Raw genomic sequence first — 17714 nt, 5'->3', positions numbered from 1 at the left:
AAGAAAACGGTCGGTACTAGTTGAATTAGAAGCCAAAAGAGAAGAAATGCCATCCTTCCAGTTGGAAAGGACTCGCCAAGTGTGGTAGGATATCAAAGAGAGATCTACGAGCTGAAGGAGGAACTCAATGCTAGAAAGAAATAAGAAGATAATTGGCAAGGAAGGATCAAAGAAGAGCGACACGATTTCATAGGTTTGTAGAGGGAGTACAAGCTCATCCTCATGCAACAAGAAGAGTTGAGAGAGTAGATGAAGAGGATAGAGAAGGAAACAGAGGAACTTCAGGTAGTAGACATAGAAAAAGCCCAAAGAGAGAAATTGCTTTGAAGAGACATGGGAAAAATGGAGTACAGATTACTGGTAGAGCTAGAAGAGCAGGGAAGGCTAGAGAGGGAAATCGAGCACATGGAGAAGGAAAAAGAAGAAGCAACCCAGAGGTGGAGAGAGCTGGAACCGAGAATGGCGGCTTTATCACGAAGGTAGAATGAAAATCTGGAGGAAATAAAGTAAAGAGCAAAAGAATGGATTGCCAAAAGTGAGAGGAGAGTGAGAGATCTAGCATGCCATCTAACCCATGCTGAGGTGTTGGCAAAGAGCAAGGCAGAGGCCATACAGATGAGTATGGAAGCCCAACAATGTGCCTTCCTCAGCACCATATTAGATGTCATGCATCAAGAAGAGGAGGAGGTCATTGAAACCCTACAGAAGAAGCTGGAAATTACCTACATGGCCATAAGGCATGGCATGAATGTTCAAGCTCATGAAGCAGATGTTGAAAACGCGAGATCTAGAGAATGGTAGCTATGGTGGCTCATAGACATTGACTAGATTCATGTAGACATTGACATGACAGAGACCAAGAGACTTGACTCAAGAACAGAGAACAAGCAGCAAGTACACTATACTGAAGAACAAAATGACAATGACATTGCATTCATCTCATATGAAAATGACAAGCAAGTACAATGTTAAATAGAGTTGGGTAAGTGACAAGTGTTTCCCTCTATGGCTATGGGATTCCTGTAGCCTGCATGTCCTTAGCCCAACTGCTCTTACAAAGAGGCAACATAGATGTGATTGCAAATCTCAACACCCCTCCTCATTCACAACTAGAAGTACAAAGTGTGTAGAGGCTTTAGTGAAAGCAACACTTGCAAAGTGTGGGCACACCATAAACATGGCAAAACACCAGAGGCTGTCGCAGAAAAGGCTAAGTGTGGGTACCACAAACATGGTGGACATCTAGAGGCTATAACAGGGGCCTCACAAAGTGTAGAGAGGCTGTAGTACAAGGCTACATGAGGAGTTTACAAGCATATGATAGAGGCATTTGGGCTTTAGACATTACAAGGCTAAAACAATCTATCAGAGTAGGCATAGAAGGACTAATGAGGCTTGTTGTCCTTCTCCTGGTGGCCTTCTTCTTCTTCCTTTGCTCCAGGGTCTTCTTCTTCTTTCACTACAGCAAGATAGACCTTCTGGGACCTCTTTCTAGAGTGGCAAAACTTCTCAGTGTGTCTGGTCCTCTTGCAAAAATCCCAGAAAAGTTGGTCCTTCTTGCCTTTGTACTTGTTGCCAACATATAACACTTGTTCATCTTTAGAGGTGCTTGGTCATTCTTTAGTTTTCAGTTTCTTTTCCTGCTCTAACAGTGATGCATGGATATCAACAAGCTTAGGGTTTGGCATATTTATTAGAGTTTTTGATACATTATTATATTCATGACACAAAATTTTAAGCTGAACACCAATACAAACATCTTCTTCCATTTTAATGTTGATTCTCGCAAGCTGGGTTAGAAGTCCTTCCATGCAATTTAGATGTGTGGCAAGTGGTGTGCTGAACTTCATGTCAAGCCTAAAAAAATCAATCAAAAGGCCATACTTTGATGACTTAGACTATGCACCAAACAAAGTGTCAAGTCTCTTCCATGTATCGTGTGAAGTATCACAGTTATCCACATCGTGGATATAGTTGTCATCTAGCTCTAGTTTGAAAATTCCCTGAGCCTTATCACCATTCTTTTGCCATGTGATTGTTAGGTCTGCATCACGAAGCTTCTTTTCTTTGCCACTTGTGATGGCCTAGAGACCCTTCTTCATTAGGATAAGCTTGATGCAGGTCTTCCAAGTGTGAAACCTGATCCTCCTTGCCCATTTTGGAGTTGCAGGAATAGCAACTAAAAAATTCTCATATTTCAGCGGCAAAAGAAATGATCTTGAGTGTGCTAACAAGCGCGCGTGCCCAAAAAGCACTAAGTGACTAGTATCAAGAGATACTTGTGGAGCCAAATGCTTGGAAAATCTTCAATAAGTCTTCAAGAACTTCAAGGATCTTCAATGTTGTATTCCCCTCCTTGATTTGATTCTCGAGTAGCCCAAAAAATCTCAGATCTGATGTAAGCCAAAGCTGACACAAGTGACAAGAGTCAGTGGATAAGTGTCAAGAGACACTATGCTTGAATCTTCTTGAAATGCTTTCAAATCTGCCAAGATCTCCCCTCCTTGCTGATTTGATGCCAAAGTGATTGCTGGGAACTGAGTAGGATGTCAGATCAAAGTGGTAGGAGGTTGATTTAAATGGTAGGAGAGAGAAAATGTAGTGAGAGAAAAGCTTGAAGTGGGATAGCTATGGGGTTCACAGTTAGGGTTTGCTAGCATGCCTAGTTTTTCCTTCTGTTGGGTTGTAGACTTGATCATTTCCCAAGATTTTTTAATGGAAATGAAGCTTGGTAGATAGGCTACCAAAGCCCCATGGTGGCACATTGAATTTCATAGCGCAAGGAGCATGCCAGTGTACGGATTCAGATGAGCATAGGCTAAGATAGCGAGCTGGAATTCTAACAATGCCGAGGCTGAGGGAGGCTCAATGTTGATGCTTGAAGTGCCAGGAAGAAGCACCCTAAGTAGATGGATAAATCTCTAGAAGGATTTGTCAACTAACTTTGCCTAGATGGAGAGATCTAACCACTCCAAGTGAGGTAGGTCCTGCTTTGGCTATGGCATACTCATGGTCAAGATGAAGATGAAGCTTGAGACCAAGTTCATACACTCAAATAAGTTGGACTTGAGCTAGACTTGAGCAGAGCCAAGTTGAGTGGAGTGAGAGAAGACCTGAAAGAGTAGACAAGACTACTAAGCTAAGCTATGCTGCTCAGCTATGCTGCTCAGCTATGCTGTGATACCATGGTGAAATCACGAGATCTAGAGCATGGCAGCTATGGTGGCTCATACACATAGACTAGATTCATCTAGACACTAACATGACAAAGACCAAGAGGCTTGACTCAAGAATAGAGAATAAGAAGAAAGTACACTATACTAAAGAACAAATTGACAATTACATTGCATTCATCTCATATGAAAATGACAAGCAAGTACAATGTTAAATAGAGTTGGGTAGGTGAGAGTCTTTCCCTCTATGCCTATGGGATTCCTACAGCGTGCATGTCCTCAACCCATCTATTCTTACAAAGAGGCAGCATGGATGTGATTGCAAATCTCAATAGTAGAAATCAAACCTAAGCCTATAAGAGAAAAGGGAGTATTTGCTAAGGGTAGGAATAACATTCCAAGAAATGGAATGGCTAGGGTATGTGGAGGAGTAGAGACCACAAGATCCAGTGAGCGAAAGAGTAGCAGGTATTGCTACTAGAAGAGGGACATGATTTTGAATTGAGGCAACAAGATGAGGAACAAGTCCCCCAACCACCCTCTCTAAGATCGAAAGCTCAACCAAGAAGTGCCACCCGAGGACGCAACGCCTAAAAGAAAAGAGGAGGTCTAGAAAAAGACGAAACAAGATGTTGGAGCAAGCATGAAGAAGACTAAGAGCATGACCCCTAGCAATCTCGAAAGCTCCCATCCTGCAAAAAGAAGAATACTTTCTAGTCAACTAGAACCTAGAACTCACAATGTGGGAGTAGTAGGAGAATAAGCGCAAGCCCTTTGAATTCACCTTTTGATACCCACCCACACTGAAATGAGTATTATCCCACAAAGTGGTGGAGGAAGTGATCAACATGGGCATAAAAGGCTTGGGGATCAATGGAGCATAGAAAGAGAGACACATCCAACATTGTGGGGGACAGACACACATGACTACTAGGAAGACAAAGCCATGGAAGTGCCAAAGACCATCTAAGGATATGAGTCATAGCCAAAGTGAAGGCAGAGAATCTAGGATGGGAACGAAGACACATGGATGCCATTTTGCAGCACCCTACCGTACGAAAGAAATGATCTAGCATGCATGCCATGTCCAAGAAGGGCAGGGGTGGACTTGTACCTGAACATCCATGGTCATTACAATTTCCCTAAAATCTACAATGTAAATGCTACTAAGCCAGAGGAAACCCTTATATTCTCTAAAAACAACCTAGGACCCTCCATCTCCCACTTCCTTAGCAAATTCTCTTCATATCCAGATCCTGATTTTATCACAACTTGTAGCTACCTTAGGCTACTTACGGTTTTGCTTAAGCAACCGCCTACCTCTCACGAGTACTACCTACCACCCCTATTTTTTGATTTGAACACGACATAGATAGTTGCACCATGGCCAGGCTCATGATGAGAGCCACCCTCCTCCCATCCTTTTGTATGGCCGAACGATAGCCGATTCACTAGGTGTAGTCATCCATTTTTGTCAACAACACCTTTGAATGTATGGATGAACTTAAAGAACTATGTGCAAGGTAGGAACTTCCTTAGTAAATCGCTTACGCCCCTAGCCTCCCCCTTTCACAATCCTGAATCTAAGGATTATTTCCTTGTGCACATTCAAAAAAAATTTACAAAAGAGAGAAAAAGAAAGAAAAAAAAGAAAAAAAAGCAAAAGAAAAAGAGGGAGAGAGAGAGAGAGAAAAAAAAAAGAGAAAGACAAGAGTAAGGAAAGAAAAGGAAATCAAATAGAAAGCACACCTAGGGGTCCTCAAGTTAGGCACGTCTGGTGGCCTTGGTTGGCCGGTTCTGTTCCGAACCCCCTAGCCCTTTTGCACCCACTTCATGCTTAGGGCACATCAAGGGCAGGACACACCTAGGGAGGTCACACTTGCCTAAGGTTAGACATATCTCCCTAAGCTACACTCACCGCACTTTCCCCATACCTCAAGTGTGGGACAATGCGTTCTTGCAGTTTTGAACCAACTCCTAGACATGGACATGATGCATGGCACGGCGAGGTAGTACACTCTCTTTTCTTTTTCAAGTGAATTCAATAACCAGCATCATAACCACCGACTCTAAAGGCCCCCATCACCCACTCAATATACCCTTAGTCTCCACAATCTCAACTATTTTGACATGCTTCTCTCCCATGTCCAATCCCCAAAAAGGCCCCATCATTAACTCACATAACCACCCTTCACTCATCCAAGTTCTCATCAACAAAGTCTTGCAAGTGCCATGGGACTGGCACTCGACTAGGAGGGGGTAATGTTAACCCCAGTGCAAGAATAGAAAAAAGGAAGTAGAAGAAAATTCAAGAAAAGACCCAACAGAAGGATAAGAGAGGAAAAGGCCAAAAGTGCAAGGGCAGCCTCAAAAGTCAAGGCAAAGGCAAAGGCACATTGTAAAATGCAAAGGCACCCCTAAATTTTTGTAAAAGAGCACCATGCTCCCTCTTGTGCAAGTTGTAAAGAGTAGATGGGCATAGGTGAAGGCATAACATAAATAGAGGGGATGGGTGCCCAAACGGATGAGGGCATGTATAAAAGCCAAAAAGTGAATAGAGAGGCCCATTCTTGGTGTATGGCAAAAGTGGCTCTTCTTCTTCTTGCTTACTTGCTTGCTTTCTTATGCTTAAGCTTGAGAGAGGGAGTGTGAGAGTGTGAGGAGTGAGTATGTGAGGGTGAAGGACCACGTTGGAGAAGCTCTCCATCTTCTTCACTCTTCTTTTCTTTCCTTTTCTTTTCTTTTCTTTTCTTTTCTTTTCTTCGCTTCGCTTCTCTTCTCTTCTCTTCTCTTCTCTTCTCTCACACGTGGCTATAGAGGATGGATCTTGAAGGTGGAGGATTGAGCTTGATTGAGCTTGCATCATAGATCGTGGAGCCACCAGTGTGCATTAGATAAATATTACTTGATTGGGCATTGAGGTAAGCTCACTACACTAGTAAGCTTGAGAGTGCATATGACTATGTGAGAGGCAGCCATTAGCATTTGGCTTGAAACACTTGAGCAATAAGCAGTCTGTGGGTCTTGGTGGTTGAGAGAAAGCTCCCACACCTGACATTGACACTCCAATGTGTCCACTATGGTGGAAACTACTTGCCTTTAGAGTAACATAAACTTTGAAACTCCAAAGTTTTTGTTAATTATTATAGATGTACACAAAGTAAAAACTTATAGAGCATTCATTTTCCTATATAATTAGAAAAACCATTATACTATGAATAGACATGCACTCTATGAAAGGAAAATCCCTTAAGGCTTCCATCAATGTCAACAAAGCCAAGATAAGGTATCAATTTTGCAAACATAAAAAAGGCCACAAGGGCCTTATGCCACTCATCCTCTAATGAATATTCTACTCGACTTTGTTGATGAAATTAATTGAAAACATATCTATATATATCCTTATTTTTTCTAGAATGAATAAGAAAACATGGTTCTTATGGACTGTGTGCATGTTCTTGTAATGGTTCTTTGAAGAGGATGTGAAATTGGTACACAACATTAGAACAATTCTGGGCTCATTTTGGGACTTTTAGGTTGGAGAAAAAAAGAGATCTTGCAATGAAGAGAGACCAATCTTACATAGATTATGTTAAATTTTTCAAGCCATTAAATATATCTATTTAAGGATTTTTAGCAAGTTCACACTGTAAAGCTCTAACTTTTTAATGTGACTAATGCTAGTTTGAGTCATGAATAGGATATACTACCCACATTTTCCATTGATATGGATATTCTAAATGCATCTTGATATTGAATAATGAATTTTTGAATCATTTTTGAATGTCTTGGGAAAAACACCCAATTTATTTTTGAAACACTGAATTTGGAAACCTAAAGGGCTAGAGCCATCTACCCAAATGGTTGTATATAGTAGACACATGGCTTTTTGGGCAAGCCTTGTAGGTGTCTGATTTCTACATCTTAGAAATAATTTTGGGGATTATCCTTGCTATAAATATATGGGTGTTATAAAAAATACCAAAATCTACAAAAAAAAAAACAATTTGGAAAATTTGTGGGACTAAGTTTCTACTGTGCTGAAATTTATATTATTGTATGCATCTAAAGATGGTGTAAGTCAAATACAATAGAATAAATCCACCTCATTTGAAAAAGGTATGCTCATTGAATGAAGCTATTTTTTTGAAAATGGATTTTAAACATTTTGTAATGAGTTCTTTCAACATTAAACTAATTGCCTTATTTGCTTGGTTTCATCACAAGTTTCAAAACAATGTTTTTGTAATTATGTAATTTAAGGTTTAATAGACACATTCAAGGGGTGTTCACAATGTAGAAACTCTTTATATCATGTCTATTCAGTACCTATTTGTAAAATGATATATCTATGAGTTTCTCATTGATAAAATACACCCTTTTTCTTCATAGATAGATAACTTTTTCAAAAAATTATAAATATAAAAATCCCTTCTTTGAAATCATGTAATAAGAACATATCTAGTTGAATTATTACCCCTCCATGCTACCCCAAAGATACATTATATAAGGAAACTTGAAAACTCCAATTAAATGATTGTTTTAAGATAATTTTGTTTCTCTCTCTAGAATTTTTCTCTTGAATTCATGAAAATAAGTACATTCAAATCCTAGATCTCAATAAGGGTACAAAAAGAGCTCTTACTTTTCCTAGTGCAACTAAAAAAGAGATGTCATGTTGGCATTATGGTTAAGCTAGCCACCTAGCCTTTGGATACCAAAGAGTGTGGACATATAGCATATGTATCCACATTGATCTATTCGAAATTCTTTAACTAGTAAGGCAATTATGCTATTGGTACCATTGAGCTCATATAAGCTCAATAGATCAAAAAATAATATATTCTAAGCACTCCAAAATGCTATTACTAAGCCCCAAAGAAAGAAGGGGCAAGTCTCTCTATGAGGTACCCCATCTGTGGTCCTACAAGGATCCTGAAGTACCTCAAAAAACCTCTTTATTCCACAACAAACACCATATAATCCCCCTTCCAAAAATAGTAGACTTAGTTTATCTTGGGAGTTATGGTTCCACTTCATAGGGGAAACATTGTCAATTCTACACAAGATTGTGTTTATGAGTCCAACCTAATCTATCTTGGAACCTAATTCACTTGTGTAATAGTTTGTCTCTACTTGTCCATGTCATTATGAACTTGGTTTACATCTTTGATCCACCATAGCTTGTGTCATGTCCTAGATCCACATCGTTTAACATGGTATCAGAGCCTAGTTGGGCATGGCACAGCTCATACTCTGAATCTCTAGTCTCCCTTCACCTCTGGTGATCTCTAACCAGCTCACATTCAGCTCATATCTCCAGTTTCAACTTCAAATCTCAGTTGGACCTTGTGGCAGCCATAGCTAGACTGCACCTACCCACCTTGGAGCACTTGGATCTCTCTCTACAGGCCATATCTTCAAGTGATTCCTTCTGGAAGTACTTCCCTTGCTCAAGATGCTTCAGCCTATCACATCGGATGGCAACATTATCATCCACAAAAGGCAGCATTGCGTGATCTGTAGAAACTGCACAATCTACAACAGCGTGACGATTCGTACAGCTGCACGCACAATATGCAGCGCAATTCTCGCAGCCACCATAGGGCTTTTGTAGCCCATGAGATAAGCTTCATTGCCATGTAAAAAAATTTAAGAATGATCAAGTGTATAATCCACACAGAGCAAAAAACCAGGCTGCTACAGAAACCCTAATCCAGGAAGCCATAGACATCAAGGTCCAAGCTCACTTTTTTCTTCAAATTCTTATTCCCTTCAATTTAGGGGACACACTACCACTCTTATCTAAGTCTGAACTCAGTTCCCAGCAAGATTAACACTTCAAATCAGCAAGCAAGAAGAAGATCAAGCACTGACATTCAATACTAAGCTCAAGAATAGTATCTATTGATACTCAACTAGTGTTAGTTGACACTGATCTCCTTGTGACACTTCACAAATTCCCCTTGCTGGTCTTTTTTCAGTAAATTGGAGCTGCTCAACATGGCAGAGCTTGAGCAAATAGCAAAGTTCAATGGAGAAGGCTTCCATGCCTGGAAGGAAAAGACTATGTATCACCTAATGCAGAAAGACTTGTGGGACCTTGTTTGAAGATGATGCAGACAACAAGAAGGAAGATGATGAAGACAGGTTTGTTGAAGAAGACCAGTTCAAATCCAAAGAATGGAAGAAGATGAATAATAAGGCACTAGGCATCATTGCCTGGGGACTAAGTGATGATGTGCTACATCATATATCTGGCATTAGAAATGCTAGAACCGCCTGGGAGGAACTTGATAGAATGTTTGGTACCCAAGCAAAGAATTCAAAGGTAAAACTTCTCATGCAGTTTTACAAACTGGATATCAAAGACAGTGCTTCTATGACTATACACATTAATAAGTTTAAGAGTTTAAAAACTCAGCTTGCAACTCTTAAAAAGAATAATGATGAAGATGAAGCAATAGTTGTATTGCTTGCAAGTGTAAACAAGGATCCATATGAGAACCTTGTGTCCACTCTAAGTAATGTTCCGAGTCTCTCACTCAAAGATATTGAGCACTCACTGCTTGATGAAGAAAGCAAATTTAAAAGCAAATATGTAAAAGAAACTAGCTCAAGAGAAAACCTCTTATACACTAGAGGAGCTATTGGACCCAAAGGAAGAGGTCAAGGATTCAACACCGACAACAGGAATCGGATGACATGTCATTATTGTGGTAAAACTGGCCATATTGCTAGTGAATGCTTCCACAAGAAAAGAGCACAGCAGATGCAGAATAACCACCACCAAAATCAATTCATGAATGAAGAAGAAGAAAAAGATACTTCCGCTACCATCAACAACTGTGACAAACTGTTTTAAGGAATTTGTTCCCTTAGTGGATTTGATTTGTAAAACCCCTTGCCAAAGATGTAAAGTCTCAAGCTTTAACTTGACTAGGCTGCCTATGAGCTAGTCTTCCAGGGCATGTTATCATGTAGGGGGGGCAAAAGCCAACAAGTGTAGGGACTCATCATTTGAGGGGGGGTGTTGAGAAATAGACAAATGATGTATGCTCGAAGAGGAACTGTCTTGAATCCCATATGCACAGTGAGGAGAGTGGAACAATTCAAAGTCTATAAAGCATTGTACTTGACTATGAAATGAACACAATATCATGATGCTTTGTACTTTCAGTAGTGTCTTGTCATTGTCAATTCTACACAAGATTGTGTTTATGAGTCCAAGCTAATCTATCTTGGAACCTAATTCACTTGTGTAATAGTTTGTCTCTACTTGTCCATGTCATTATGAACTTGGTTTACATCTTTGATCCACCATAGCTTGTGTCATGTCCTAGATCCACATCGTTTGACAGGAGGTCACTCATTCTAGAGCACTCGGCTTATTCCCTTCCGGCATATTTTTTTCTCTAATCAGAATTTTGTGTGCATTTTCCAAGCACTTTTTGCATGCATAAGTTTGTCTCATCTACTGGACACTGTCCACTATTTTCAAGATTTTTCTAAGAATTTTTGGCATTTTTACCAGCTTTAAATGTTGGTTTGCCATATTTTAGCCCCAAATTTTAGGTCATACAAATTTGGGAATATTTAGCTATTCATAGCCTCCCCCACTCAGTTGGCAGATCATTCATTCATATTTCTCCTTCCTTGGCAGTTGCACATTCCAACTCTGTCATCTTCCTTTGTATCTAGTGTTTTTGTCATCATCAGCCTGATTTGATGCCATCATTGATGGTGTGGGCTATGTGCAAGGATTGATCCATCTCCTTTGCTTTCCCATTTGTATCAACATCCTTTCTTGTTCAGTGCATATTTCATTCTTCTTTTTGTGTAGTCTCTCTTTGTTTCATTATCCATGTGTTTCCCTTCCTTTCCGCTATGCACTCTCACAAGGTCCACCTATCTTAGAATTTAATTATCAAGGTTAAATTCTCTCACTTCTCACCTAGGCCTTACTAAGTGCTCTCTTTAGTTTCTTGAGCAACTTATACAACAATGTTGTAAAATATCCAAAATTAGTTCTTATATAACCCATTAAACAAGGTTCCTTTTTGGTTCCTTAGCACATAATAAACAATTTAGAAAGCAATATCTCTATTCAAAATGTATTTACATCTTTGCACTCCCACATAGGTGGAAAAATCTACCCTACCTAGAATGGGATCTTCTAACTTCACATCGGTGGCAAAATGTGTTTACATCATCACACTCTAACATGAGTGACAAAACCTATCCTGCTTAGAATGAGGCCTTCTAATCCCAAAAGGTTTGGCCATGTGTAATCACACTCTCATCTATAGTAAGAAAGGTTTTTCCTCACTTGGAGACCCACCAAGCTTACTTGCATTATAGGGGCCAACACCATTCGTACCTAATTACTACAAGTTCATATAGTGAAGCCACGTCCACAAGACAAGCCCTAAAAAATCCTCTATAGAAGTTTGGAACTAAAAGTTTGGTGCAACATATAAGTTAAATAATCATTGTGAGTGAGTTTGTAAAACCATTGCTTCATTTAGTCGACCATTTTACTATAGGTTTGTAAAACTCAAGTGCTCAAGTTGTATTTTGTCGATCATTTTGGAAGAAATTTCCTTAAAAATCGTCTTATTCTTTCAATATTCCACACCTTGTTAAATTGGCTTGTTCTTAGTTGGTCAAGGCTTTGGAGACTACTCCTCCTCCTTAAATTTAAAATCAATTCAAAGGACATAATTAGAGGAATATAAACCAAGTTGGTTGAAAAAGCATTCAAGTTTGAATTGCATAAAGGCATGGTTGGTTCTCACATTGGTATAGCTCTTTTTCTTTCTTGGGAATGCTACCTATTGGATACTCCAATCACCAATGACACGCCTAATGGTCCCAAGTGGTCATGCCCCTCTCTTAAATGGCCACAGGATACATGCAATGTTTATCCTTAACATTCAATCGATTATAGACAAAGGAGAGAATGTATGCAAAATATCTTTGGTTCACACAATCTTATCATGTATAACATTTCTCTCACAAATCGCTTAACATGTAAATAAGGAAAAGTGTTACAGCATAGTAAGCTCAATATAAACTATACCTTTGACTTGTGAGGATGCAAAATCTCAAGCATATTTTTTGTATCTCCCATATTCAGCACATGCATACACATTTGCACTTTGGAAAAGGGCTCAAATGGACGAGTGTTCAGTCTTTTCAAATGTATCATATCATAAAATTGAATAGACACCATATTTTAAATTGCTGTCACGTGTTGTATTGAGAGAGAAAAGCATATATATAGACATCCATTATTACAAAGGACATTTTCAACATTCGAGAGTCCATCCACCTTGAGTGATTGTATCGGCGCTAAAGGATCTATTTATAGGGTCTAAAACATATAGACAAAGGATCGGTTTATTATAAGTGATTGTATCGGGGCTAAATGTAGTTAACAATGTATGTCCATCCACCTTGAGTATATTTATCTATGTATTTAAAGCGTACTTTCAGAAGGGTACCTTACATATTTTCTTAAGTGCACATCTTTTTTGAAAGGTTGGAAATTTTCATACCCTTCTTTGGAGGAAAAACCTTTGAGAAGGGTAAAAACCAAGGCTTCTTTAGATGATGTTTTGGATTGGACAGTAGAAGTTGTGGCATGAATGTCCATTGATGCCAATCGCATGACATGGCTGGACCCTTCATTAAGAAGCACGGGTGAGGCTTTAGCTGTTGAATGAAGTAGGATGGTGGGACCCTCCGAAAAGGAAGGAATGAGACATGATCGGCCAAAAGCTCAAAGTTCAAAAAGCCAAGGATCTATTTATAGGGTCTAAAACATATAGACAAAGGATCGGTTTATTATAAGTGATTGTATCGGGGCTAAATGTAGTTAACAATGTATGTCCATCCACCTTGAGTATATTTATCTATGTATTTAAAGCGTACTTTCAGAAGGGTACCTTACATATTTTCTTAAGTGCACATCTTTTTTGAAAGGTTGGAAATTTTCATACCCTTCTTTGGAGGAAAAACCTTTGAGAAGGGTAAAAACCAAGGCTTCTTTAGATGATGTTTTGGATTGGACAGTAGAAGTTGTGGCATGAATGTCCATTGATGCCAATCGCATGACATGTCTGGACCCTTCATTAAGAAGCACGGGTGAGGCTTTAGCTGTTGAATGAAATTGTCAAGGAAGGGATGGTGGGTCCTGGGAAGTATTGAAAATGCAAGGGGCCAGAAAGGCTGTTTTTGATAGGAGAAAAGGTCTGGGACTGTTTTTAATTTAAAAAAATGCGAAGTTGATACGAATGTAAATTAGTTACAACACTCGATAGTGTCACGACCAAGAAAAGGTCTGGGACTTAATCCAACAAAGTAACATGGACGGTCACGATTGAGTCTCGACTTTGGCTCTTTTACCTCGAAACGATAATAATGTTAGTCGAGTTAATGCAGCCACCTATCCCTGGGGATATTTAAGCATTCCGCGCGTGGGCTAGACATTCGTTTTCAAGGGTACCTTTCTCTAATTCAGAGCATCCAAAAGATAGGACTTTAGGGAAATGTGTCACACATCTAATTGACTACAACGCATATAACATATGTTCTTTTCTTTTGAGAAAGGGTGTAAAATATTGTAATGTCTATCAAAAAGTTACAAGTAGACTCGAAAGTTCAAACGGTGGCTTTGACGATTAGCCGAGAATAGTAGATAACATGTCTCCACATAAAAAGATAACCGTTGTTACTATTGGTTTAACAAATGTTGCATTATCACATGAGTGGTGATCGAGGATAATCCTCTCACACAACCCAAAGACAGAAAAGAAAGGAGTGCTAGAAAGAGGTATGAATTTGCCAAAGTAAAGGACGTAACTAGATGAAATGGCAAAACACGAGCAAACCAACAATATCAACACCTCTTCTAGCCACAAAATGTACAAAATATAGAGCATTCCGTTCCATAAAACACACTTGAAAGTCTTGAGTTGTACATTTGAAAATCTCAACACAAAGATTTTTATTCAACAATATTTCCTACCTCTTCAACAAGGTCAAATCTCGGGTTTCAACTTTTGGGAAAATCTCCACTTCTCCAATAGGCCTTAGGCCACTCATCTCCAACATTAAATTGAGTACCACCCTCCTCTCTCTTTACATAAGCAACTTTGCAAAGAAGAGAAGGGCCCCTAATCCTTTGTCTTCTCTTCTTTTTACAATCTTCCTCTCCTAACATGATAAGAGTTTCTTTAAGATGCTTTGAAGCTTTTTTCACTTTCGACTTAATGAAATGCCTAAAGACATTTTTTAATTGCTTTTGGCTTTCTACGTATTGTAGACCACTCCCTATTTCAAATTTGGTGCCAACTAGTCCATCATGTAGCTGACTACTGTAATAAAGGGAACCTAACAAGACCTAAGAGAGAGAAGAAAGAGTGTCGAAGAGAGAGAGAGTGAGTGAGTGACGAGGAGAGAGAAAGACTAGAAGAAGAGAGAGAAAGACAAAAAGAGAGAGAAAAACAGAGAAAGAAGAGGAAGGAAGCCATGGAAGTTGTGAAGGTGAAAAGAGAGTTTCATGATAATGAATGATAACTGACCTAACCCTCTTACACCTTAAATACCATCAGGGTGACTGGTATTTTCCTATATATCTCTCTCATTAGAATCCATCCCCACTTAGAGAGTTTTTGTCCCCAAAAACAAAAGAAGAATTGGGGGGGGGGGAGGGGCGGGGGGGCAACTGAGTACTACTCTATGCCGTAATACATGGGAAATAAGAAGAGGAGGGAAGTTAAGTAACATGTGAAATGGGGCATATAGAGGCACATGTAGTATGGGCATCATAAAGGAGGGCCCACACAAGAGATAGCCCACCATTTGATGAAAATTAGGGCCTTGGATGAAGTGGACAACATGATGTCTAGAATAGGTCTGTTGTAGAAAAATAGTCATAACTTTGGATGGGGAGCTCTGAATAGAATGGTTGAGATGTCAATGTGGAGCTCCTAAAGCATGCTTTCAACTCTTGTAGGTGGGGTTGGACTAAAAAATTTTCAGGATCAAAATTGGTGCAAAAAATAGTTTGTTATCCAGGAGCACAAAATAGGGCCACCAACTGGGGTTAAGTTTCAACCAAAACAACATCCCTGTGGTGGGGAAACTCCTCCAAAATGGATGCAGGTCTCCAAGAGGCTTCCTTTAGAGGTAGGCCTTGCCGTTTGATCAAGTACTCTCTAGTTGATCGCGTACAAAGGTGCTTTTCTCTCTGCCCAACAACTGCTTCAGGAATGTATTGAATAAGACCCTCTTCATTCATGGGGAGCAACTCCTCCACATAGTCTTTTGGAATTCCAATGAATGGTTTCGAATAGCTCATATGAAAGAGATCATGGATCTTAGTGGAGGGAGGGAGTTGGAGGTGATAGGACAAGTTACCCACTTTCTTGACTATCTTGTATGGCCCATAGTAGCGGTGTGCCAACTTATTGCATGAGCCATCCTTGATTGTGGCATATCAAAAAGCAAAACCGATTGTCCATGGAGCTCAGTCCCGAACTAAGAAGAGCACAATTTGGGAACAGAGTTTCCGAGATAAAGGACCACTTCGATCCACTAAAAGGATCCTAGGGCAATTTGGTCTAAAGAAGAAAATCCTACCAAGGACAACCAGGAATCTTGTGACCACAAGTGATAAAGCTCCACATTTTTTTAAATTGCAGCGAGTTAGGTAATTTCAAAAGGGAATGTCCAAAGCACCCTAAACACTGATGCTCCGAGTGCCATAACATTGGGCATATCCACGTCAATTGTCCCAGCATGACTCAAAGAGAACTTAAACTAAAAGTAATGAAATTGTACAAGCTTCAGTGATCCAGAATATACTAGATACTTAGGAAAAACCTCTAAGATATTCATGACATGTAATTACAATTAACTTTTCTCTTGTAATCCAGACTCAGATGTATCTAATACAATAAGTGGTTGTTTTAAAAGACTATATGCTTATGAGTTATTAGAGTGTCGCAACAAACGCATGATGGATCCTACCCCATAGGTTCAAGAATGAAATTCCCAATTCTTCCGAGATGAGGACATCTTGGGTTCTCTAAGGGGGAGAGGATGTAATATCCTATCTCGCCCCTTTGTATGGGAACCACCTCCACTTAATCAATAGAACTTAATTGAAATTTTTTTATATTTTCCCCCCTTGTCGACACAGGGGAAAGAAGGAAATGATGTAATGATGTCAAGGGGGAGGGAGCATGTGACAATGATGAATGACATGGATGAGGAGAAGGTCTCGATGATGATGAGGGGGGAGGCCAAGGGCCTATCACCCACCCCCCCTCTGGCTCCCTCAACTAGTCATGGCAAACTAGGAGGCTACGGGCCCCCACCGCCATGCAAAATAGGTGGTGGTCACCACCACCACCACTTCATCCTCTCCATGTCCCCCCCCCCTCCCACCAATAACACCCTTCTCCCCCTATAAAACTGCACCTAAGCAAAGAAGATTGGCACTTATTTCCCCCCTACTGCTACTGAACATAGAGAGAGAGAGAGAGAGAGATTGAGACAGAATTTTGAAGGATCTCCTTCTCTTCCCCTCCTTAGAGGGTAGCCACACGCATTATCTCTTTTTCCCAAGCTCATCCCCTAACCCGCAAGTTGATCTTCTCGAGCAAGTGGCCACTGAAGTCTCGTGCAAGACATGTCCAAAAGAGGAGAAGATCGAGAATGGCCCACAAGCAAAGGATGTCAAGTGCGTGTGGAAATCCCCCAAGCCGCAACGAAGCCTCTCTCAAGGGCATCACTGCCAATCCAACCACAATACCAGTCGTAAGTAATGTATTTCCAAATTGATGGATGCTTGCTTGATTTTCACATGAGACATGCTAGGACCGTACTATGTCGCATGAGAATAGGACACTGAAAGGGGTAAATTTTATCTCAAGTATTCGAAAGATGGATTTTGCAAAGTGCATGCATCAAGAGAAGTAGATTGCTTCACGTTGTTGTGCATCTAGATCTATGCATAGCATAAGTAGCATATAAGATTCTAAAGTATCAAGCATCGATAAGTTTTTGATTAGTCTTTACATTGGACAATATGGTTTAAGGTTCATAGATGCACATAGACGGTACATGCATGGGGAAAGATTATATGAAACATACATCAATGGTACATGAAATGATCTTGCATTAAAGCCTTGCATCCATTCCTATGAAGGTTTCATAATTAAATAACGGTTAAAAAGTTTACCTTGTGCTGCCAAGCCATGAATTGAGTACAACTTGCACAATAAATTTGGGAATTATTTTACATTGAAAGATGGTCTTGCCTTGTATAGGAGTTACAAATTTGCCTCTCATTCCTTATCTTGGGAGAAAGGAAGATAATTCCAAGTTAAAAGTTATGTATAGTATTGCACTAGGGAAAGGCTAGAAGATAAATGTCACTTAGAGAAGAGGCATAAATGCTCTTGCGAGATTGACTATCTTGCATTGAAATGATAGGACTTAGGTCTTGTATAGTGTTTGAAACCGTAG

The sequence above is a fragment of the Lygodium microphyllum genome, chromosome 2, assembly GCF_053477565.2.
Source record: "Lygodium microphyllum isolate KBCC chromosome 2, Lygodium_microphyllum_v1.1.10, whole genome shotgun sequence".
NCBI classification, from domain to species: Eukaryota; Viridiplantae; Streptophyta; class Polypodiopsida; order Schizaeales; family Lygodiaceae; genus Lygodium; species Lygodium microphyllum.
The sequence above is the reverse complement of the archived record's forward strand: the minus strand, read 5'-3'. Positions refer to the sequence as shown.